Source organism: Eriocheir sinensis, chromosome 1, assembly GCF_024679095.1.
Source record: "Eriocheir sinensis breed Jianghai 21 chromosome 1, ASM2467909v1, whole genome shotgun sequence".
Classification (NCBI taxonomy): Eukaryota; Metazoa; Arthropoda; class Malacostraca; order Decapoda; family Varunidae; genus Eriocheir; species Eriocheir sinensis.
The window spans coordinates 4,622,899-4,647,163 of record NC_066509.1 but is presented as its reverse complement, the minus strand read 5'-3'; the positions used below and the strand labels follow the sequence as shown (position 1 = coordinate 4,647,163).

The 24,265-nt window shown below is 43.3% G+C and overlaps 1 protein-coding gene across 2 annotated transcripts in view; it reads left to right on the top strand.

Annotated features, from left to right (window-relative positions):
- Positions 1 to 1,900: 1,900 nt before the first annotated feature.
- The window catches only part of LOC126984183 (schwannomin-interacting protein 1-like), a 99,326-nt gene continuing 76,961 nt past the window's right edge, over positions 1,901 to 24,265 (top strand). Inside the window, exons 1-2 of one of the 2 annotated variants that reach the window (XM_050837777.1) lie at positions 1,901 to 2,037; positions 12,846 to 12,922. The gene's annotated coding sequence lies outside the window, so the exon portion shown is untranslated. Of the gene's footprint in view, positions 2,038 to 12,845; positions 12,923 to 19,724; positions 20,241 to 24,265 lie in introns of those variants that run through there. The other variant, XM_050837699.1, reaches the window with a different exon arrangement.

Sequence of the window (24,265 nt, the reverse complement as noted above, 5' to 3'; positions counted from 1 at the left end):
ATATTAGTTATAGTCGGTTCACCCAATGCTGAGGTGAGCATTATCGCGCAACGGCAACCTGCGGCCACACGGTGCATCCGATTTCGTGGATACTGTATGTTAGCCTACGCATAGTAAACAGTCATCAGTGTCAATAATATGCAGGCAGCAATAACAAATACCGTCAAATATAGTCGATTATGAGTTAAAAATATTAGTAATGTCACAAATAACTTTTGTTAACTGACATGATCACTGATTATGATTATTAACCAGCCTTGAAGCTGTCCACCACTTGTGAAATTAGCAGGCTTTATATTGACAAAACAGCGATTTGCGACGTTACTAATATTTTTTAACACATAACTGACTATAATTGACAATATTTGCTATTGCTGCCTGCATATTTTTGACATTGACGACTATTTGCTATGCGTAGGCTAGCATACGGTATCCACAAAATCGGACACACCGTGTGGCTGCAGGTTGCCGTTGCGCGAAATTTTTATTTTTATTTTTTTATTTTTTACGTCTTCGTCTGTGGCGTCGGTAGGCTTGTTTTGGAAGGGCCTGATGGTATGGCCCAGCCCGTTGTGGCGCAGGCCAGTGTTTATAGTGGCGCCATCTTGCATTGGGTCATGCTGCCCTCCCGGAGCTCATCTTTAATCCTAGAATCTAGAGTCCGGGTTGATGGGTGGTCTTCTGGACAGCATGTGGGTAGTTTTAAGCCACTCGGCGGTGGTTGAAAAATCCCAGCTTGGTGGCACCGGGCGGGGATTGAACTCGCGTCGTCCCGAACGCGGCGCCGTCACGCTATCCACTCAGCCACCGCCTCGGGTGATTCGACTAAAGCGATTCCTCTGCAACTAACATCTTACCCTGACTCATGGAACCGTAGGCATTGCAGCATGCCTGAACACGGCCTCCTCCAATTGTTAAAAAAAATATTCAACCCTTACATTCTCAAGCAGCTTTTTCTAAGGATTAGGGCCCATACTTATAAAGAAATTAGCCGTTTGACTAACGTCTCGCCTCAGTCACGAGTTTTCACCCTAGCTGGAGCTCCAGCCACCACGAGTAGTGGGAAACGTAAAGTCGCCAACAACGGCGAGTTAGCTCGAAAGATCAGTTATCTCATATGAAAATTAATGGGTAAGAATATCTTAAAATGGTGAAAGTATTGAATAGAAGTACATCATATCCATTATAATAGGGTTTTGTAAGGCTATAGTGAGCGTTTGAATGTAAAACGATTTTGATGAGGCACGCTGGCTGTCTGGCAATACCCGGCTATGTTTACATTTGAAGGTCTTTGTAAGGCATTAGATGGAAGTATTTGGCAAAATCATGATTTAGGTACTATAGGGAGTGGACTAGATCATGGTTGTACTACTTAGTAAGTTACAATTCACATTACTAAATTGGAACAGATCCAAGAGTTTGTGATCAGCTTCAATCTTTAAAAAAGTTAAATTATTATGCAAAAATAAATTATTCATCACAAGACATATAATAATCAATGACTCGGTAAAGGACTGCTCAGTTTATTTAAATAATGGCATCTTAGTAGCCACTCACCCCACAAATCTTGTGGCTTAACCTAATTTGTACAACTTGTTTTGTTTGCCAATTCGATTTGAACTGGAAGTATATTTTTTTTAATTTTACATGTCAATTTATCTGTATCTTTCTATCTATTTATCTTTATTTATCTCTATCTCCCTATCTATCTATCTATCTATCTATCTATCTATCTATATGTATGTTTGAAGAAAATGGTTAAAATGATTCGTTTCGGTATAACCTACACTGGAAATTGTAAACATGTCCAAACTGTGTGGCGGCGGCGGTGGTGGCGGCACGCGGCAGGCAGCGGGTCACCGGCGGCACGGTGCCACGCGACGCCAATCAGTGTGCCGTAAGCAGTGGCCGAGGCAGGAGGTGTGGGTGTTTGGGGCTCTGCTGACAAACTTTAATTCATGTGATACTTTACAACTGACGTTATTTTGAGTGTTCTCGAAGACCCATCAGCACCTCCAGAGGCCCTTTATCGCTGAGGTGGGTGTGAATGCGGATGCGTTGCGTATACGGAATTGTTTGTTTGCTGCTGACAATGATATTCTGCCCTGGACTGACCCGCAACCCTGACCTGACCCTGTGGCGAGGAAGTTCATTTATTTATCCTTTCATTCATAAGTCACTTACTTACCTGTCTTTTGGTCCCTTGTTCTTTTTTTCCTTTCCCCGGAGCAGTTTTATAGCGGACTTTTTTTGTTTCCTTTCAGCTGCCTCCTTTGCTGTAAAAAAAAAGAACTATTATATTTATTATCGTCGTCATTAGTGCTGATATAGTTAGTAATTAGTAGTGAGATATTTTCACTATTCATTTATCTGTGTTTGTCTGTTTAGTGTGTTAGCTATTTATAGGTTCAAAGGAAGGAATAGTTGAAGGTAATCGGCCGTTTTCTTGTTTTTTTAGTTGTAATACGTAAAGTGAATATGCATACTGACATTCTCTCTCTCTCTCTCTCTCTCTCTCTCTCTCTCTCTCTCTCTCTCTCTCTCTCTCTCTCTCTCTCTCTCTCTCTCTCATGAGGAAATAAATGTCGGAATAAGAACACGTTTTGTATATATTAATGTGAAGCAAAAATACCTACACACACACACAAAAAAAAAGTATATAAGACAAATAAAAATAACTGTGACAAAGACCCACCAACTTTAATTTTCCTTCTCCTGTGTCCAGTCCTTTTATCCTCCTCCATCCTCCTCCCCCTCCTCCTCCTCCTTCTCCTCCTCCTCCTTCTCTTTTTCCTCCTCCTCCTCCTTTCACTACCAAAGGCGACTTTACTCAGAGGTTTTGAATATTTAGAGAGAGAGAGAGAGAGAGAGAGAGAGAGAGAGAGAGAGAGAGAGAGAGAGGGGTACTGCTCCTAGTTCTCCCTCCTTTTCCTTCGTCGTTGTCCTCTGCCTGTCCTTGTTATTATCCCTTGTTCTTTTCCTTCTCCTCCTCCTCCTCCTTCAATCGTCTGTAACTCTATGCCCTCTATGGCTGTCTTTTGTGTGTGTTTGTCTGTTCCACTGTCAACCATATCTGTCTACTGCTTCCTGCCTGCTTTCCTGGTCATCTCTCATCCGTTTTGTTCGTCACTGCTTGCTCACCTCTGTCTGTTTCCTGTCAGTTATTTTCATGTGCTTGTCATCTCTCCTTTGACCATATTTGTCCATTTCCTTTGAGTCATATTTTTTTCCATATATTATTATCCTCTCTTTCTCCTCTGTATCCTCTCTCCTTATCATTCTCTTTCCTCAGTTCTCCATCCTTCGTCTCTTACCCTCTTTAGCCTCTGTTTTTGTCTTCTCTCAACCTTATCCTATTTCTTTTGTTCTCCACCTTTCGTCTCCGTCTTTCTTATCTTCTATTGTCGCCCCTCCCACTCTCTCTCTCTCTCTCTCTCTCTCTCTCTCTCTCTCTCTCTCTCTCTCTCTCTCTCTCTCTCTCTCTCTCTCTCCTCCATTATCCTTATCCTTTCTCCTATTTTCTCCTATTTCCATCTTTAGTGGTACTCTTTCCTCCTGTTCTTTATCCTTTATCCATCTTTTCCTCTGTTTTGTCCTCTTTATTTGTCCTCTTCTTCCATTCTTGTCCTCTTCGCGTTTCTTTCCTCTGTTTTCCTCCTCTTATTTGTCCACTTTGTTTTCCCATTCTTGTCCTCTACGTTTGTCCTCTGTTTTGTTCACTTTATTTGTCCTCTTTCTTCTTCCATTCTAGTCCTCTTCGTCTGTCCTCTTTTTTGTCCTCTTATTTGTCCTTATATGTGTACTCTTTCCTCATCCATTCTTGTCCTCATCGTCTGACTTCCCTCGGTTTTGTCCTCCTCTGTCCTCCGTCTTCCTGTCCTCTCGAGTATTAATGGTGAGGCGGGTCCTTTGTGCTTTTATTTTACGGACACTTAGCTGATGAGGAAGAGGAGGAGGAGGAAGAGGAGGAGGAAGAGGAGGAGCGTGGAGCTATGGAAGAGGACAAATGTGATGATGTTGATATTTTGTTTATTTTTTTTTTTTTTTTCACTGGCGAAGGAGGCAGATCATGGTTAAAATAATGAAGGAAAATTCTCCCTCCCCCCCCCCTACCCACCCCCACCCACCCACACACAAACAGGAGATTCGAACAGTGACCCCTTGTGATTGGAGAGAATGGATAACAGCTTTGCCAGATTCGCGTACGCTCAGAACATTGCATTATATCATTTCTTGGCCCTAAAACTGTCGCACAATCGCCAGTAACGACCTAAGATTAAAGTTTGTGTTGTTTTGCGTCAAGAATCGATGTTTTTTGTGGCAATTGTAATGTGCTGAGAAACGGTAAAGGCGATATATGGTAAAACGGTAAGCTGGGAACGTTGATCTGGTAACATTGATAGATAGATAGATGGAGAGACAGAGAGAGAGAGAGAGAGAGAGAGAGAGAGAGAGAGAGAGAGAGAGAGAGAGAGGCTAAATTTTCTCCCCTTCAGGATACTCCCCTCCCATCGAACCGTCTCTCTCTCTCTCTCTCTCTCTCTCTCTCTCTCTCTCTCTCTCTCTCTCTCTCTCTCTCTCGTAACTGATCCCCGACGCCATTTATATGCAAATTTTAGTTATTTTGATTTTTTTTTTTTTTTTTTACATTCTGATTCGATTCCCACAAGAAAGACTTTGTTGTTTTGGTATCACTGTGCTCCCCCCTCCCCCCCTCCCCTCTCCTCCCCTCTCATCTCCCCTCTCCTCCTCTCTCCCCTCTCCTCTTCTCTACCATCTCCTCCCCTTCGTCCTCTCCCTCGCCCTATGTCCTTCCTTCATTTTTCCTTTCCATGCATTTTTCTTCCTTTTTTTTGTCTTTCCCTCTTCCTCTTTCTTTCTCTTCCCTCCTCTCCTGAATTCTTCCCTCCCCTCCCCTTCCTCTTCTCTCTCTCTCTCTCTCTCTCTCTCTCTCTCTCTCTCTCTCTCTCTCTCTCTCTCTCTCTCTCTCTCTCTCTCTCTCTCTCTCTCTCTCTCTCTACTTCCCTCTTTCATTTCCTCTATCTCTATTTTTTTCCTTTTCTCCCTCTCCATTCACCTTTCTCTCTCTTCCCTCTTCTCCTCAAATTTTCACTCCCCTTCCTTTTTCCTTTCTCTACTTTACTCCTTCAGCTCCCCTTTTTCTCTGTATTTCTCTTCTCTTTTCTCCTTTTCTCTCCACCTTCCCTTCTCTTCCCCTCACCTTCCATTTCCCTTTTTTTTTCTCTTCCCGTTTCTCCTTTCCTCCATGTTTCCTTTTCTTTCCCCTTTTCCTTTTCTGTCTTTACTCTTTACCACTTCCTCTTCTCAGTTTATATCCCTTCCTCTCTTTCCTCTTTCTTTCCTTTCCCTTTCCCTCTCTATTCCCATCATTTATTCTTCTCTTCCGTCCCTTCTCCCATCCCATTATCTTTCCTTCCCCTTCTCTTTCCTGTCCATTAACCTTCATTTTCCCTTCCCCTTCCTCTCCTTCCCTCCCCTTCCTCTTTCCCCTTTCACCTCCCCTTTCATTTAACTTTAATTTTCCCTCCCCTTCCTCTCCTTCCCTCCCCTTCGTCTTTTCCCTCCTTTCCTCCCCACCCCTTCCTCTTTCCCCTCATCTCCTTCCTCTCCTCCCTCCCCTTCCTCTTTCCCTTCTTTTACAACTGGCTGGAAATAAACTCTGGCCCTTCATTCTCCAACTCCCCTCACACCTCTACCTCGGCTATCCTCCTCCCTCCCTTGGCTCCTCCCATCCCTCAACCCCTCACCTCTATACCTAGCCTATCCTTTCCCCTCCCTTCCTGGTCCTGCCTAAATCCAGCTCGAAAAAGGAGAAGCTTGTAAAAGATTAATGTAATTGCTTCGTTCCGTCATTTAGCAATTAGATATATGTTGTTTGACTTATCTATTTTAGCCAAAGGGAAGTCATAAGACTAAACAGAAGCTAGATAGAAAGATACATAGATTGATAAATAGATAGACTGATGGAGTGATTAAATGATTGCTAGAATTACTTAGATAGAATGACAGATAGATTAATAGAGAGGTAGGAAGGCAGATAAGTAGATGGACAGGTATACAGATTGTGATATTAACAGGAAAAGAAAAGGAGAGAGAGAGAGAGAGAGAGAGAGAGAGAGAGAGAGAGAGAGAGAGAGAGAGAGAGAGAGAGAGAGAGAGAGAGAGAGAGAGAGAGAGAAAAGGAGTTATGGAGGAATAGGGATAAATTGGGAAGAAAAATACAGCGAAAAGGGAATGAAAAGAAAGAAAGGGTGGGGAGTTAAGAGAGGGAGGAAAGGGAGATAAAATAAGGAAAAGGGAGGAAAAAGGAAAAGGGGTTATGGAGGGAGGGAAAGATAAGGTAGGAGAAAAGGGAAAATAATACAGAGAAAAGGGAATGAAAAGAAAGAAAGGGAGAGGAGGAAAGGGGAAGGAAAAATAAAAGGGGGTAGGAGAAAAGGGAAGAAAAATACAGCGAAAATAGAATGAAAAGAAAGGGGTGGAGAGTTGAGGTGGATAGATAGATAGATAGATAGATATGTAGATAGATAAACACACGACCCATAAACACTATATTCAGCTAGTCTGCACTGCGGGAGAGAGAGAGAGAGAGAGAGAGAGAGAGAGAGAGAGAGAGAGAGAGAGAGAGAGAGAGAGAGAGACTTTATTTTATTTGTTTTTTTTTTCTTATTTTTCACGACACGAGGAGAGAAAACAAAAACTAAAAAAAAGAAAGAATGAAAAGAAAACTAGAATGAGTGAATGAAAGAAAAACTAAAGGAAGAAAGAAATAATTAATAAAACAAAAAAAAATTATGAAGAAAATAAAAGAAAAAAAGTTGTAATTATTTTTCTACTTCTGCTAAACTCCTACCAAGAAAAAAAATAATAAGGTGTGCTAATTAAGGGTTCTACAGGTTAATTAATGAAGAGTCGCAGTCCAGGTGTAATGAGACTCAGGTTGATGATCATTGTCTTCCTCCTCGACCTCCCACTGTTTTTTTTTTCCATTCGTCCTTTTAATAGAAGGTGGGTGGGAAGGCCCTCACAACGGCAGACTGCAAAATTATCCAGAGAGACCTGGACCAGATCACTCGGTGGTCAGAAAAATGGCAGATGTCCTTCAACACTGCCAAATGTAAAGTAATGCATATCGGATCCAGAAACAGCAACCACACATACCACATGGGTGGCGAACCACTACATGTTGTGCAAGAGGAAAGAGACCTCGGGGTCACCATCAGCAGTGACTTGAAACAAATAAAACACTGCAAGTCCGCCTGTAAGAAAGCCAATACAATGCTTGGGTTCATATCGAGGAACTTCGAATACAAGACGCCGGGAGTTATGTTATCCTTGTACAATTCGCTAGTAAGGCCCCACCTGGAATACGCCGTGCAATTCTGGTCTCCTAATTACAGGAAAGACATTGAATTACTTGAGAGAGTACAGCGCCGCGCCACGAAGATGATACCATCACTGAGGACGAAGCCCTATGAAGAGCGACTCGAGCGACTCAACCTCTTCACGTTGGAAAAGAGACGCCTGCGGGGAGACATGATACAAGTCTTTAAGTACCTGAACAAGCTTAGCAACGTTGATCACTCCAAACTCTTCACGCTACAAACCAACCTGAGAACAAGAAACAACGGAAAAACAATTCAAGCAAAGCGATGCAATACCGACATCGGCAGGAGTTATTTCTCGAATAGAGTTGTTCGCCACTGGAACAGCCTTCCTGCAGAAGTGGTTAGCGCAGAGACCATCAACTCCTTCAAGAAACGCATTGATCGCCACTTTGCTGCATCGGGAGTGAACTGAACGTTCCCAAGAGTAGATACACAAGTGCTTTAATCCTTCCCTGCAAGCCACTCCTATGGCAAACGGATTGATTGAATCACTGAACGCAGGCAGCCTAGTAATGAGCCAACAGGCTTTCTGCTGCCTGCTAGTCCATGTTTCCATGTTTCCTCCTCCTCTCATCCCTTTTCCTTTATATATCGCTCTTCGTTTCCTTTCCTTCCCTTATCCGTCCTATCTCATCTTCCTCCTCCTCCTTCTTCTCCTCTTCCTTCTCCTTCTCCTCTTCTTTCCTCTCGTCTTTCTCCTCCTCTTCCTGACTCTTCCATCTCATCTTTTTGCCTCAGCGTCTCGTCTTGCTCTCCTCCTCCTCCTCCTCCTCCTCTTCCTCCTTTTCTTCCTCCTCCTGCTTCCTTCCTGAATATCTTCTTGTTCCGTTTTCTTTTTCTTTCTTTTCCTTCTTTCCATTTTCTTTCTTTACTCGTTCGTTCTCTCTTTCTTCCTCCTCCTCCTCCTCCTCTTACTCCTCCTCCTCCTGCATGCCATCCTGGAATTATGATACAAAACAGCGTGCTAGCGACGAGGTGGGTGAGAGAAGGGAGAGGGGGCGGGGAGAGTGAGGAAGAAGAGAAGGGGGAAAGGGAGGAAGTGATAAAGGGGGAGAGGGGGGCAGGGAGAAAAGGTCACTAATCTTGCAAAATGTCATGTATAAGGAAAAGTATAAGGCACAGCTACTACTTATGCACACGCTATACATACATACATTCATACATACATACATACAGAGAGAGAGAGAGAGAGAGAGAGAGGGGCTTATCTATTTTTTTTTTTCACGACATGATGAGAGAGAAAATAAAAGCTAACGAAGGAGGAAAAGAAAATGAGAATGAATGAGAGAGAGAGAGAGAGAGAGAGAGAGAGAGAGAGAGAGAGAGAGAGAGAGAGAGAGAGAGAGAGAGAGAGAGAGAGGACCTCATTGCCCTTTCATCCTTTGGAGTCTTGCCCAAGGCCTTGTCTTCCTTCCTTCCTTCCTTCCATCCTTCCGTCCTTCCTCCCTTCCTTCAACTTACCTCAAGAATTTTCTCCATCGTGAGCTTAATCATGTTTTTCTTTCCTTCTTTCTTTCTTTGATTATTCCCTCTCCTTTTTTTTTTTTTTTTTTTTTTTTTTTGCCCGCTGACTGAACCTTTTAATCTAATGTTCCTTCTCGAGTGTATTTCCTTCCTTTATTACGTTTTTTTCCTTTTTTTTCTTATAATAAATCTCTCGCTAAACCTTAACGAATTTACCTCTTTTTGTATTTCAAGTTGGTACCCTTCTTACTTATTTTTACTTTTTAAAATTATTTTTTAATCTTATTTTAATTTTCTTTTAGTTCTTCTTCTTCTTCCTCTTATTCTTCTTTTCCTTCTTCTTCTTTTTATTATTATTATTATTATTATTATTATTATTATTATTATTATTATTATTATTATTATTATTATTATTATTATTATTATTATTATTATTATTATTATTATTATTATTATTATTATTATTAATGTTATTATTATTATTATTATTATTATTATTATTATTATTATTATTATTATTATTATTATTATTATTATTATTATTATTATTATTATTATTATCATTATTATTATTATCATTATTATTAGTATTATTGTTATTATTATTATTATCATCATCATTATCATTACAGTATTTTTTATGCATTATTTTTTCTATAGTCGATCACTTACGTAAATGATCTTCTTTCCGTGCCGTATTATCCACCATCTTCTTCTTCATCTCCTCTTCTTCGTCTTCTTCTTCTTCTTCTTCTCTCGTGATGCGGGTTTGCTCCAATACGTATTTTTGTTCCCAAGTTCCTTCCTCTGTGTGGCTTATCTCCGCGACCTCAGCACCGGACGAGGAAACCCTAGAAGAAGGAGGAGGAGGAGGAGGAGGAGGGAGAGAGGGAAGGGACAAGCAAAATGACTGAAGGGAGAGGAGATGAAGGGAGGAAATGGATGAAGAGGAGTAGAAGGAGCAATAACAAGAACAGTAAGAATATAGATTGTAAGAAGGAGGAAGATAAAGAAGAAGAGATATTGTGCCTGAGAGAGAGAGAGAGAGAGAGAGAGAGAGAGAGAGAGAGAGAGAGAGAATTGGATGAAGAGGAGTAATAATAACAGCAAGAATATAGGTTGCAGAAGGAGAAAGAAGGAGAAAGAAGAAACAGAGGAAGAAAATACTGTGTCTGAGAGAGAGAGAGGGGGAATGACCTCGTATGACCTCGCATGACCTCTTATATCTCTGCGCGCCACCCTGGATCAGCTGAGTTCATTTTCCTTTCTCATTTTCTCCGCGGAAGGGAAGGGATGGGGAGAGGAGGGGGGAAGGAGGCTGGGGGGGTGAAAGGGGTGGGTGACCTTTGTCTATATATGGACTCAAAACAACCTCCCTTTTTCTTTTCAACTTCTGTATTACATTATTTTTTTTTTACTTGTGTAAGAGAAACATGTCTAGTTCCTCTTTCCTTATTTTTATTTTATTTTACTTTCCTTGAACTGTCTACTTTTTCCCTTGATGATGATGATGATAAAATGAAGAGTAATAGCATTTTTTTTATAATATATATAAGTGGTTGGTGGTAGTGGTGATGGTGAAGGTTTTGGTGATGGTGATGGTGATGGTAGTTTTGGTAGTGGTGGTTGTCGTTTTGGTGGAGATGGAGGTGGAATTCGTGGTGGTGGTGGTCGTGGTGGTTGTGGTGTAGTGGGGATTGAGGTGGAATTCGTGGTGGTGGTGGTCGTGGTGGTGGTGAAGATGGAGGTGGAATTCGTGGTGGTGGTGGTCGTGGTGGTGGTGGAGATGGAGGTGGAATTCGTGGTGGTGGTGGTCGTGGTGGTGGTGGAGATGGAGGTGGAATTCGTGGTGGTGGTGGTCGTGGTGGTCATGGTGGGGGTGAAGATGGAGGTGGAATTCGTGGTGGTGGTGGTGGTGGTGGTCGTGGTGGTGGTGAAGATGGAGGTGGAAGTCGTGGTGGTGGTGGTTGTGGTGGTGGTGGAGATGGAGATGGAATTCGTGGTGGTGGTGGTCGTGGTGGTCATGGTGGGGGTGAAGATGGAGGTGGAATTCGTGGTGGTGGTGGTCGTGGTGGTCATGGTGGGGGTGAAGATGGAAGTGGAATTCGTGGTGGTGGTGGTGGTGGTGGTGGTGAAGATGGAGGTGGAAGTCGTGGAGGTCGTGGTGGTGGTGGTGGTGGTGGCGATAGAGGTCGTCAGTCCCCCTTTTTGATCCCTCAGTCGTCATGTGGCTTCAGGTTATGACTTTTCCTTAACCCTCCATTTCTTTCTCTTTTTTTCCATTCGGTCAGTGGGGAAAGGTCAACCAGCCAGCCAGCCAGCCAGCCAGTCAGTCGGTCAGTCAGGGAAATAGTAAGTCAGTCAGTCTGTCAGAGATGTTATAAGTCTGTCGGCCAGTCACTTAGGTAATCAGTCAGTCAGTCAGTCCATTGGTTTGTTATCTAGTCCATCAGTTTGTCATCTGGGCTGTCAGTCATCCAGTTGGTCAGTTAGCCAGCCAGTTGACTTATCAGTGAGTCAGTCAGTCAGTTAGTTAGTCATCCAGTCACCTAGTCAGTCACTTAGCCAGTTCATTAGTCACCCAGCCAATCATTTAGTCAGACTTTCACTCAAAATCCAGTCAGTCAGTCAGTCAGTCAGTAAGTCAGACAGTGCATCAGTTAGTCAAGCTTTCATTCATAACCCAGTCAGTCAATCAATCTGCCACCCAGTCAGTCAGTTAGTCACCCATTCATTCATAACCCAGTTGGTCGTCTAGTCAGTCAATCAGTCACCCAGTCAATCAGTTAATCAAGCATTCATCCACAATCCAATCAGTCACTCAGTCAATCAGTTAATCAAGCATTCATCCACAATGCAGTTAGTCATCCAGTCAGTCAATCAGTCACCCAGTCAATCAGTTAATCAAGCATTCATCCACAATCCAATCAGTCAGTCAGTCAGTCAGTCAGCTTGCCATTCCTTATACATACTTCACATTCTCCCTTCCCTCACGTCCTCTTCCTCGTCAGGCAAAAACAGAGTGAGTGCATCGCGTTTTTCCTCGTCCTCGTATCGACCTGCGCCTGTTTACTATCTTGATCTTCCTCCTGTCGTGTGCGTGTGTCCTGATGTTGGGTGATGTTTGGCGGCTCTCGTGCTAGCTACTTCATGGTGCGTGTGGTGATGAGGTGATGTTAGAGGTGGTGAGTATGCTACGGTGTGTGTTTGTGGTAGTGGTGGTGTGATTAGTGATGTCTGTGAGGGTGTGGTGGTGGTGATGATGTTTGGTGATGTTTTGGTGCGTGATGTGTGTGGTGACGTAATGAAGTGACGTGCAAGGTTTCCGGTGTGTGTGTGTGTGTGTGTGTGTGTCGGTATGAGGGAGTCGTGTGATGGCGGGGTGTTACGCGTCACGCTGTGGCTACACAACGCTCTAAGAAAGATACTGTGTTGAGCGGCTTGGCAATGCGTATTAAGCTAACTGTTACACCGTCGACTTGTTTATTATATAGTGGTTTGTTTGACTTTGATGTTGTTATTGTTGGTGGTGGTGGTTGTGGTGGTGGTGGTGTTATTCATAGTGATGATGATAATGGTAAGAAAGATGACGTCATTGTATTTCTTTCATTAGGAGTGACGCAGACAAAACTAAACGCAAATAGAAGCATGATAATGATGATGATGGTGATGATGATGATGATAAAGAGAGAAGAGGAACTAGGTAGATAATTTGAGTGTCTGCTATTGGTCTCTCTTCTCACAAAGGTACATTTTTTTTTTCATCAGGAGTTAAACAGACAAAGGGAGACGCAAAGAAAAACACACACAAAAAAAGATGCTCATAACACGCGCCTCTCTACTAATCCTACTTTCTTTATAGGCGCAGTGATTACTGTCCTTTTTTTTTTTTTTCCTGAGCTGCTCCCTGTACTGTAAAAAAAAAAGAAAAAGAAACAAGAAAATTACAACCATGATCCAATTTTGTTTCAGATGTGTCCTGGATTACCTGCGTGACTATCAACACCTGGGTACACACCTGACACACACCTGGCTGACCACGTAAACAGGTAAATACTCCTCGCATTAATCACAAAAGCAAGCCCCGCCCACACCTGCCCAGCGACCAGTCAGATATAACCTCTCTCACCATCCGCCAATCGCATGCAGCCTCAGTATAAGAGTGGGTGTGGCTCGCTTGTGGACCTACCAATGATATGCTTGTTATTGGGAAAGAGGGAGGAGCTTATATGCCTAGTTAGTGTGGACAGAGTATTTGAGGTGCGTTATCGTCCCCACCAATAAGACGTAACCTTTCTCACCATCCACCAATCACATGCAGCCTCAGATGGAGAGTGGGCGTGGCTAGCTTGTTTTTCTACCAATGATATGCACGCTATGGGGAAAAGGGGAAGAGCTTATTTGCCTAGTTAGTGTGGACAGTATATTTTGACGTAAACTCTCACAGCATCCACCAATCACATGCAGCCTCAATAGGAAAGTGGGCGTGGCTAGCTTGTTTTTTCTACCAATGATAAGCACGCTATGAGGAAAAGGGGAGGAGCTTATTTGCCAAGTTAGTGTGAACCGTATTTGAGGTGAACATGTACTATCGTCCGGTCATCTCAGGTCACTTAAGGTCACGTCATCATCATCGTCATCACTCTCTCTCTCACTTCACGTCTTCAAGTCTCTAAGATGAGGGGATTAACACGTTCCCGTCATTGATTCATTTAGGTAACCGGTGACCTGTCTTCTCTACCTGACTGTCACCTTCGCTACTTTTTTTCTTCTCTCTTACTCATTTTTTTTTCTCTCATTTTTCTCCTCATTCCTTTCTTCTCCTTCCGTGACATTTCCCCCACCTCCCATCCTTGTCCTCCTTTCTTCCCCTCCCTCCCCCCTCTTTTGTCTCTCTCTCTCTCTCTCTCTCTCTCTCTCTCTCTCTCTCTCTTCCCTTCTTTATCTTTACGAGCGCCATTTGTTTAAATTCCTTTATTATCCTCCTCCTCCTCCTCCTCCTCTTCTTTCCTCTTCTTCTCCCCTCTTCGTTTGCTCCCCTTCCTTCTTTTCTTCGATTCTGGTTCCCTTCGCGTCATTCTTTAACTTTATTACCATCTCTCTCTCTCTCTCTCTCTCTCTCTCTCTCTCTCTCTCTCTCTCTCTCGTGGGGGGGTATTTCTCCCTCTTGACCTTATAAAATATGAATATAACGTGGAGAGAGAGAGAGAGAGAGAGAGAGAGAGAGAGAGAGAGAGAGAGAGAGAGAGGTGGGATACTAAGGCTTCATTCCATCTTTATTTATTCTCCTTTCTTCCTTATATACGTTCAATACATGTAGAAAGAAAAGCTAAAAATAAATAAGTTAACTTCCTCTTTCTTCTCTTCTTCTTCCTCCTCACCTCCTCCTCCTCCTACTGCTCTTCCCTCTCCTTCAGTACTACCACTACCACTAAAACAACAGAATTAACAACAACAGCAATAACATTAACAATAACAAATAAAACTCCCCCCTCCCCCCCCACACACACCACCTTCATTACCATCACCACCACCACCATAACAGCAACTACTACAACAACAACAACAACAATATTACATAAGCCCCCACGCGCCCCTCGCCCCCTCGCGCCCCCCCCCCCTCTTAACACTCTTTCCCCCCACCCCACCCCCCAACCCACCCCGCCTCCCCCCCTGTTGTTACGTCGTTTCTTCGTCCCTTCTCACGCTATTCAGTCCTCAATTATTTTTTTTCTTTACTCTTTGCTTATTAATTTTGCCCCTTCTCATTTTTTTCTTTCTTTCTTTATCCTTTGGTCATATTTCCTCATGCGCTTTTTTTTTTTCCTCAAGGTCTCTTGTATTTTTTGTGGTTGTTTTGTTTTTGTGTCCCTTTTACTGACCTTTCTCCTTCATTCTTTATATATACTTCTTTTGTGTTTTTAATTTTCTTCCAGTTTTATACATTTTGTTTTCTTTGTAAAATATTCTTTAATCTATACTCGCCCATTTTCTTGCATCGTGTTATTGTGTTTCGTGAATTCTTATCATTTTCCTCATTTCACGCCCATTTCTCCACTTTTCCTCTATTTTCTTGCTCCTCTCGCCTTTCCTCTTTGTTTGTTCTTCTTAGCTGGAAAGATGCATTTGAAGAGAGGGAGGAGGAGGGAGGGCTAAAGAGGAGAGGAGGAAGAGGAGAACGAGGAACAAAAAACATGAACGAAGATGAGAAGCAAGAAGGGTAAGAAAGAAAGAAAGAAAGGAGGTAGCGGGAGAAAGGTGGAAGGAGAACAAAGGAAGGAGGAAAGGAGAAAGGACGTAGATGAAAGAAACAAAGAGAAGTAGGAAGATAGCTTGGTGGAGTAAAAAGAACGGGGAAGGGAAAGGGAAGGAAAGGAAGAAAGAAAGGAATAAGGGTGGAAAGAAAGAACGCCATCGTATTAGGAGGTAAAGGAACGAGTGAAGGAAGGAAATAAAGAATGAAAGGAAAAGAGATAGTCAGAAGGAAAGAGAAGAGGGAATGATAGAATAAAAATGGAAGGAGGGAGGAGGTTTGATACGAAAAAAAAAAGGAAAGATCGATGTTATTAAAAAGGAAGGAAGGTAGGTGGAGAAAAAAAGAAGGAAGGAAACCATTGAGTGGAGGAGGACAAATAACATGAAAGGGAAACTGAAGGAACACGTGAAGTAATATTTTGAACTGGAATAAAAGAAGAGAAGAATAGGGATAATAAAAGAGGAGAAGGGCGAGAGGAAAGAGAATGAGGAAGGGACAAAAATAAAGGGCAGGACGTAAGGGAAGAAGAAATAAAGAAGTTAGTAAAAGGGAAAAGGGAAAAAAGAAGGAAGGGAGAGGAGGCTTACGTAGATGAGGAATGTATGAACTATAGAAAAAAATGAAGGGGAAATTCAGAGAGAGAGAGAGAGAGAGAGAGAGAGAACTGTTATGAAGCGGTCCACACTTGCATATTATAATTTTTTCCCTTCCGTTAGTAATGTCAGGTCGTATAGGATATTGAAAGTAACCCGTATATAGCTATCTCTAGAACACCCGTCTGCGTGCGTGTGTGTGTGTGTGTGTGTGTGTGTGTGTGTGTTGGTTGGTCGCTCAAGTTACGTTATCAAAGGAAACAAGCAAAGAAAAAATGGTAGGTAATGAACGGAGCATAGCATAATGATGCTCGAGTAGAAAAGGAGAGGTTTGCCATAAAATAACTCAAAGAAAATGTGTCTTATCGTTTTCTATGACAGAATATTTAATGGGTAGCTTAAATATTTCTGCTCGTGGCGTTGATTTATATTCTTGCTGTCACGCCCCCTGGAAATGGATACGATCATACGAACAAGAGTAGCAGAGAGAAGGGGGGGGGGCTGAGTGGTGGGTGTCTTACATGATCTGGCTGTCCTCATTTGTTTTGTTCTTTTGACGGTGGCAGATGTCTCGTTCAAGCCATTAAAGTTGAATAATAATAATAATAATAATAATAATAATAATAATAATAATAATAATAATAATATGATGATGATGATGATGATGATGATGATGCGACCTTTATTGTTGTTGTTGTTGCTGTTGTACTTTTTAACGTAGTATTATTGTTTCGTCTTGAGATAGGCGTGTGTGTGTGTGTGTGTGTGTGTGTGTGTGTGTCCTCAATATAAGTTGTGGAGGAGGAGAAAAAAGAATGAAGGGAATGTCGCTCGCGCAGACGGATAATTCATTCTTTTTTTCTTTCTTTTTTTTCTGCTGCTGCAAAGGGCAATGGTTTCTTCTTCTTTCTTTTTCTTCATCATCTTCTTTCTTCTTCCTTTTCTTCACCATCATCATTATCATCATCTTCTTCTTCTTCTTCTTCTTCTTGTTTTTTTTGTTGTTGCTGTCGTTGTTTTTGTTGTTGATGTCTCATACGTTTTACTATTGTGTAATTGCTTTCACTTCTTACTCTGTTTAATATTATGGGACACTGTTTGAGGTGTCTAACATTTATGGGGCATAGCTTGAGAAATGAGATGACGAAGAAGAAGAGGCATTAAGAATGGAAAAAAAGTCACAGTAAGAAAAAAGGGGGGTAGGGATGGAAGAGGAAGAGGAGAGGGAGCATTAGTGGATGGATAAGGGGAAAGAGGACGGAGGAGGGAAGAGGAAAAGGAGGAGGAAGTTAAGAAAAAATGGTAGGAAAGGGGCCATTTGAGGGGGCAAAATGAAGAAGAAGAAGAAGAAGAAGAAGAAGAAGAAGAAAAAGGGGAGAATGATCTACAAGGGGACTGAGATGAAAAGGAAGAAGGTAGGGGAATCATTAGAGGAGAAGGGGGGGTTGGGCAGGAGGAAGAGGAGGAGGAGGAGGGGGGGGGAATGATGAGTCTTGCTGGTTTACTACTATTGATCAACCAAGCAGCCCCAGGGTCACCGCCCCCCCCTCTTCCTTCCTTTCTTCCCCCTCCTCCCCCTCCTCCTCCTCCTCCTCCTGTTTTTTTCGGCATCTCAGCATTTTCTGTTACTCATATTATTGTTATTGTTGTTGCTATTCTTAGTAGTGATATTACTATTATTATTATTATTATTATTATTATTATTATTATTATTTGACACAATCACGAGGAATCACTTTTTACGATGGGAGACTAAATAAATATCGAACTGTTTGACTTACTGACTGACTGGCTGACTAACAAACTGATTTACTAACTGACTAACTATGAAACAAACTGATTCATTAACTGATTGACTGACTAACTAACAAGCATACTGATTTACTATCTAACTATCAGACACAAACAAACCTATTTAAAATCTAATTAACTGCCTACTAACATACCAACAGATTTACTAACTGACTGACCGACAAATTGACCAGGTAACAGATTAATTAACCAACTGACTAACTAACTAACTGACTGACATACTACTTAACTGACTAATTAGAATACAAACCAATTTACTAACTTACTAACCAATTGACAACTAAGTATATATCTAACTAACTAACTGCCGAACTAAATTTATATATGGTGCCACTCGCGGTCGAATAATCACATTTATATTCCTTTTTAATCTCTCGCCCGCTTCCACAATGCACGGGGCCACCTGTCAATTTGTCTGCAACGGAATGACAGGCGCGTAATGCTATTTTGGCGAGCGTAGGTGTGTGTGTGTGTGTGTGTGTGTGTGTGTGTATGTGTGTGTGTGAAATACGGGGGCTTAATATTGACAGACACATGGCGCCTGGTAACACACACACACACACACACACACATCTACTACTCACTTTCTCCCTAATCTCCTTGATCTTCCTATCCGTCTTCTTGCTTAAATTTTGTATGTTCTCTCTCTCTCTCTCTCTCTCTCTCTCTCTCTCTCTCTCTCTCTCTCTCTCTCTCTCTCTCTCCCCCTGAAAAGGAAAGCAGCTTAGGCAGACTTCACAGTTTATATAGAGCTCCTTTTGTCCTCATAAGCGCCCAACCAAGATATTGCGTCACATAAGCTGGATATTTTTATGTGGAGGGAAGGTTGGTCAGGGTGGCCCACGGTATGTTTGGTTATTAATATATATATATATATATATATATATATATATATATATATATATATATATATATATATATCTGTGTGTGTGTGTGTGTGTGTGTGTGTGTGTGTGTGTGTGTGTGTGTATAAATTAATTAATCTTGAGAGAGAGAGAGTCGCGTTTAAAGCGATAATTATTAAATGACAAAGGTTTTAAAATATTAGTATTGCATATTCTTAATTATTGAAGCGAATCATTCCAAGTGATTTTTTTTATGCTCATATTATAATGAAATAGTGTCGGGAGAGTATTCGCTCACTTCTATCTTCACGGTCAAAATGTGCATTGCAATTTATGTATACTGTTGCTGCATGTTATTAGAGAGGCTATATATTGACGCAAGCAGGTGTCGTAAGTGTGGGTGAGGCGTGTCGGGGAAGAAGGCATCATCGTTGAAGGCGTCAAGATAAACGCCCAAAGGCACATGTCATTCCTATTTACCCAAGCGTCGAGCACGTCGCCGCGGCTCCACGCCTCCGCCACTCACCCGTGACGAAAATGTTTTATTAGATTGTTAGAGCAAACTCCGGAAGCAATTTGATCTTCATTGAGTGCTTATCTGCCGGATATTTCTCGACTCTTGAGGGCTTCATGAATACTTGAAGGCCTTTGAGTAGAGCGGCCCGGCCTGCCCGACCCTGTAATCTGGCTGGCGGCGGGGGCGCGCAATAAACCTGCCTCTCCATGGTACAAATCAATCGCCTCAGCGCCTCCTTTGGCCAATATTCCCGACCCGGGGAAGCTTCAGCCAATTGTTGCCTCGCCGCCCCGGCGTGTTGGATGTCACGTAACTAATCTGAATGTTATTAATTAAGGCAGCAAAGGGGGCGTCGACAACAAGCCGTCGCTGCCGCCGCCTGCCCAGCTGTTCATGACACGCCCTGGGCCGTGCAAGGCGGCAGGCCGCCAGGGTTACAGAGGCCGCCATGCACCTTGCCTGACCGGGAACTATACGTCTGTTGAGGCAATTTTCGCAGCCAAAATAGTAATTTGAGTCTTTCATTCATCCACCAGTACCACCGGCAGCGGGCGGCGCCTCAGATACTCACGCCAGTGGCGGCTCGGCCTGTGAACCACTCGTCATTGTCTTGGCCTCATGGTGCCCAGGGGAGCCTCGCCACCACGTGTGTCGGCGGGCCACCACCGTGGTGTGTGGGCACGTGTACCTCCAGTCATGATACAGGCATCGTAAAGTTGGCACGCCTGCACCGCGTCGCCATGACAACAAGGTATCGACTGGCGGCTGAGGGGTTGTCGAGGGCCGCTTCCCTGGCATTGTAGAGGCGGCTGTTTGGTCCCTACCAGCATTGTCTGCTCACCATCTACTCGTAGGAGGCAGCAGGGAGCTTCTGGTGCCCTGGCCATGACGGTGGAGCGTGAGAGTCTGTCCTGAGGCGCCGCGAAATTTTGGCGAGAAACAAATTTCGGTGCGCGAGACGTGAACTGACGGGTGGGTGGGTCATCGTAATCGGGGCTGGTGTGAGGCCGCGCGCGAGGAGTGAGGTGTGTGCTGCGACTGTCCTCCGCCTCACCACGCCCTTCCTGCCCCCGCTGGTGCTCCAGTGACACAATACTCGACTCACTCCACATAACAAGAGTCGCTGCGTCTGACTGCACGACTCCTGCAGCTGCTGAGGCCTGTTGGCAGTGCGTGGAGCTGCGTCTGCCTCCGCGGCGTGTGTCTGGCTGCTGGCGTGTGTGGCTTGTGGTGCGTGTAACGTAGTGTGGAGGGGCCGGACCATCGACTTTCGGGGACTGTCCTCCTGAGTGGGTGCCACCGCGTAGCGTGAAGGAGGCATCACAGCCATGGAGAGTGCCCAAGGTAAGGGGAGCCTTGTGGTGAAATAATGACCATACACAAAGATATTTACGTGGGAACTTGGGACGGTAAAAAATATATTTCCACATGTTAAAAAAAATAGTTCCATTCACCTGTTTTTGTAAAGCGTATATAGTGTCATATAGATGATTTAAAGCATAATAATGACACGTAGATATGTATAATAAAGTGGTAAACAGTACAATTGACTCTTAAGTTGTGGCATAATTGTTTATTTGGCCATGGAATGTTTGGGAGGGATTCAGGGCCTTCCGAAGTGGCCTCAAAAACAGCATTGACCAAATATGCCACCGCTGCTAGAATCAACACCAGCATTCCACCAATACCACACTAAATCGACACCACTTTAGTTCAATCGCCTCCTCGTAGGACTGCAAATGACTCGCCAACCTCACCACCACCACCACCACCACCATTCTCATCCCCTACCAACTCCAACTCCACCCCCCACCTCTACCTCCAACCACGTTATCACTAACATTCCATCATCACTCATCTGTCCGTCCACCCACACCCGTCACCACTAATTGATGATCCACTACCAACGCCATCCCATCCCTCCACCTCTCCATCTCCCCACCAAGAAGAAAAAAAGAAAGAAAAGGGAAAGGAGGAGAGGGATTAGGAATATGGGAGTGGAAACGTGAAATAATAGGGAGGTAGGAAGATAGTGATGTGCAATTCATTCAAGAGGAGAGTTTATCAAGACACCCACCTCCTCTCTCACACTGACCCCTAACATCACCACCTCGACCACCACTAAAAACTTTATTCCCATTAATCTATTTCAATTTACGACCACCACCACCACCAACAACAACAACAACAACAACGGCAACAACAACAACAATAACATCAATAACAATAACAAGAAAAATAACAGATCCGTTGACATCAACATCACCAACACCATCATTGAAAAAACTCCCTATTAGCCTATTTCCACCACCACCACCACCAACAACAACAACAATACATCAGCAACATCACTAACACCATTACTAAAAACTCCCTTCCTATTATGCCATTTCAACTTCAACACCACCACCACCAACAACAACAACAACAACATCATCAACAAGAAAAAAAAAGACCACCACTACCACCATTTAAAAACTCCATTTCTTAGGCTATTTTAACTAACCACCACCTCCACTGTCCCCTCATCACTACCACCACTACCACCTCCATCAACACCGTCATCACCTCACACGCCAGCATGCATCCCTATAGACACACTAACGAGCATGCATGGCGCCTCTATGGATGACTCGATAGTCCCGATTTAGCTCACGGGGCGGCGAGGATCACTGCATAATCATCACATTCCTGGCGCCGTTTTCTCCTTGCTCTATCCCGTATCATAACCGTTTGCATCATGTTAGACAACCGCTGCGCTCTCTCTCTCTCTCTCTTGCATTCTTCTTACTTCATTGTCACTCTCTTGCTTTCATTTCCTTGTCTAGGTCTATATCAGTTTCACTTTTTTCCCTTGATGCCCTTACGTGGATCTCAATAATAAAAATAATAATAATACGAAGGATATAGATAAAAAAAAAACTGGTTCTCACTTAAGGCAGTGGATAAGCGGAACAAACTAAGCAGATGTTGTAGATTCGGTGCAGACACTTTTGAATGTTTTAAATGGAGGTTAGACATTTAAAGACGGTTAAAAAGGGGTTGGGAGAAGATGGTAAATATCTCACTCTCAGGAGCTGCTATGTGTAAACCGTTTAGCCTCTTGTAGTCTCATTATAGCCTAGTATATTCTTGTGTATATTTAAGTTCTTCAAGTTTAAGACCCATATTCTCATTAATTAAAAGGGGTAGGGGAAGATGGTAAATATTCTCAGTCTCTGGAGCTGCTATGTGTAAACCGTTTAGCCTCTTGTAGTCATAATATAGCCTAGTATATTCTTGTGTATATTTAAGTTCTTCAAGTTTAAGACCCATTTTCTCAGACGCTTTTGGCTCTCACAACACTATTTCCAAAGGCCACAAAGGAGATTAATCGGGTACTTATGAGTCTTATAACATTCATAGTGCAGAAGCCTTGTCAAAATATCACTAGGCTTAAAAAAACTACCCTCGGAAGTACCCACAACAGTCTCAATGAAAGCCTTATGAAATGTGTGTGTGTGTGAGCCTGGAAATGTTTGAGAGTATAAACTGATATTCTTAGAAGCTTCCACCTCTCATGTCACTTATATCCAAAAGCTGAAAGGGACATCAATTTGGTTGTAAAGAGTGTTTTTTGAGGTTCATGGTAGAGGAAAAGGGTCAAACAACCGCCAGTGTCATAAAACTACCCATGGAAATACTACCACAGCAACCTCTACGTAACCTTATCAAATGTGGGTGTGTCAGCTTCGGAATGTTTGAGAATGAGTCAGAGTAATACTTCTGAGTAAAGTTAGGTTAACCGATCTATAAATAACGACCTTACACCGGCTATTCTCGTCCTTGGTTGAGTCATTTTAAATTGAGGGAAAATGTCAGTTGCGTGGGAGTAATGGGAGTGTAGGTAGCGCGTGGGAGTGACTCGGAGTTCGTGAATGAATAGGAGTAATTGCGTGTGTGTGTGTGTGTGTGTGTGTGTGTGTGTGCAACAAGAAAATATGTAAACTTTCAAAACACGGGACTAATCACCACCACCATCACCACCACCACCACCACCACTACTACAATCACCACCCCCACCACCACCAATACTACAATCACTACCATCACCACCACCGCCATCCTATCCTTTCCTTTCCTTCCTCTCCTTCCCCATTTTCGTCCTTCTCTCCTACCCGTGAACTCTTCCTTCTTCACTATCCTTTCCATCCTTCCTACCTTCCTTCCTTCCTTCCTTGCTGTCGATTTTCCTTCACCTCTCATTCTCCTTTTTCTTCACCGCCATTCTTTCCAACATTGCTCTCTCTCCCTCTCCCTCTCTTTCTCCTTTAACATCATTCCCCTACTTTCTTTCCCCTCTTCCTCTCCTCTCTTTCCCTCTCCCCCTCCACCATCATTTTCCATTATCCATATCCCTCCTTCCCCTCTTCCTCTCCCCTTCCTCTTTCCCCCTTCCCCTCCACCAACTCCCATATCCCTCCTTCCCATTCCTTCCCCTCTTCCCTCTCCCTCTCTTCCCCCACCACCATCCCTCCCCATTTCCCTTCATCCCGTTCCTTCCCCTTTTTCTCTTCCCTCTCCCTCTCCCACCTCGACCATCATTTCCCATTTCCCTCCTTCCTATCCTTGTCCCTCTCCCCTCATCTATCCCTCTCCATCATCATATCCCATTTCCTTCCTTCCCCTCTCTCTCTCTCCCCTCCCCTCCATTATCATTTCCCATTTTCTTCCTTCCCGTCCCATCCCCCTCCCCCGCGTCCTCCTTCACCTCAATCTTTCATTATTTTTTATCTCCCAGACGCTGAAAATGTAAATGAGAGATGAATCATGAAGACATGCTGGAGGAACTTTTTTTTTTTTTTTTTTTGCTCCTTAATGAGAATTTCGTGACGTAAAGAGGAGGAGGAGGAGGAGGAGGAGGAGGAGGAGGAGGAGGAGGAAGAAAGAGATCGGAAGTACAGAAGAAATAAAAGAAAGCAAGAAAGAAAAGGGAAGGGAGGAAAGTGATTGGGAATATAGGAGTGGAAACGTGAAATAATAGGTAGGTAGGAAGATAGTGATGTGCAGTTCATTCAAGAGGAGAGTATATCAAGACACCTCTCCACCCGAATTTGACCACTTTTGACCTCATGTTCTTCTTTCTTTTCTTCGGAGTAGTGTTTAGCGGGCCCTCTTGATGCTGTTTTTTATTTATTTATTTATTGCCCTTGAGCTGCCTCCTTTGCTGCAAAAATAAATTCGCTATGGCCTGATCACGCGCTAGACTTGCGATCGCTAGCCAATACCTCCCCCCGAGTGAAGTTGAAGCTAGCAAGTGACGGATCTCTGGGCACGGCTGGAACTTCACACACACACACACACACACACACACACACACACACACACAC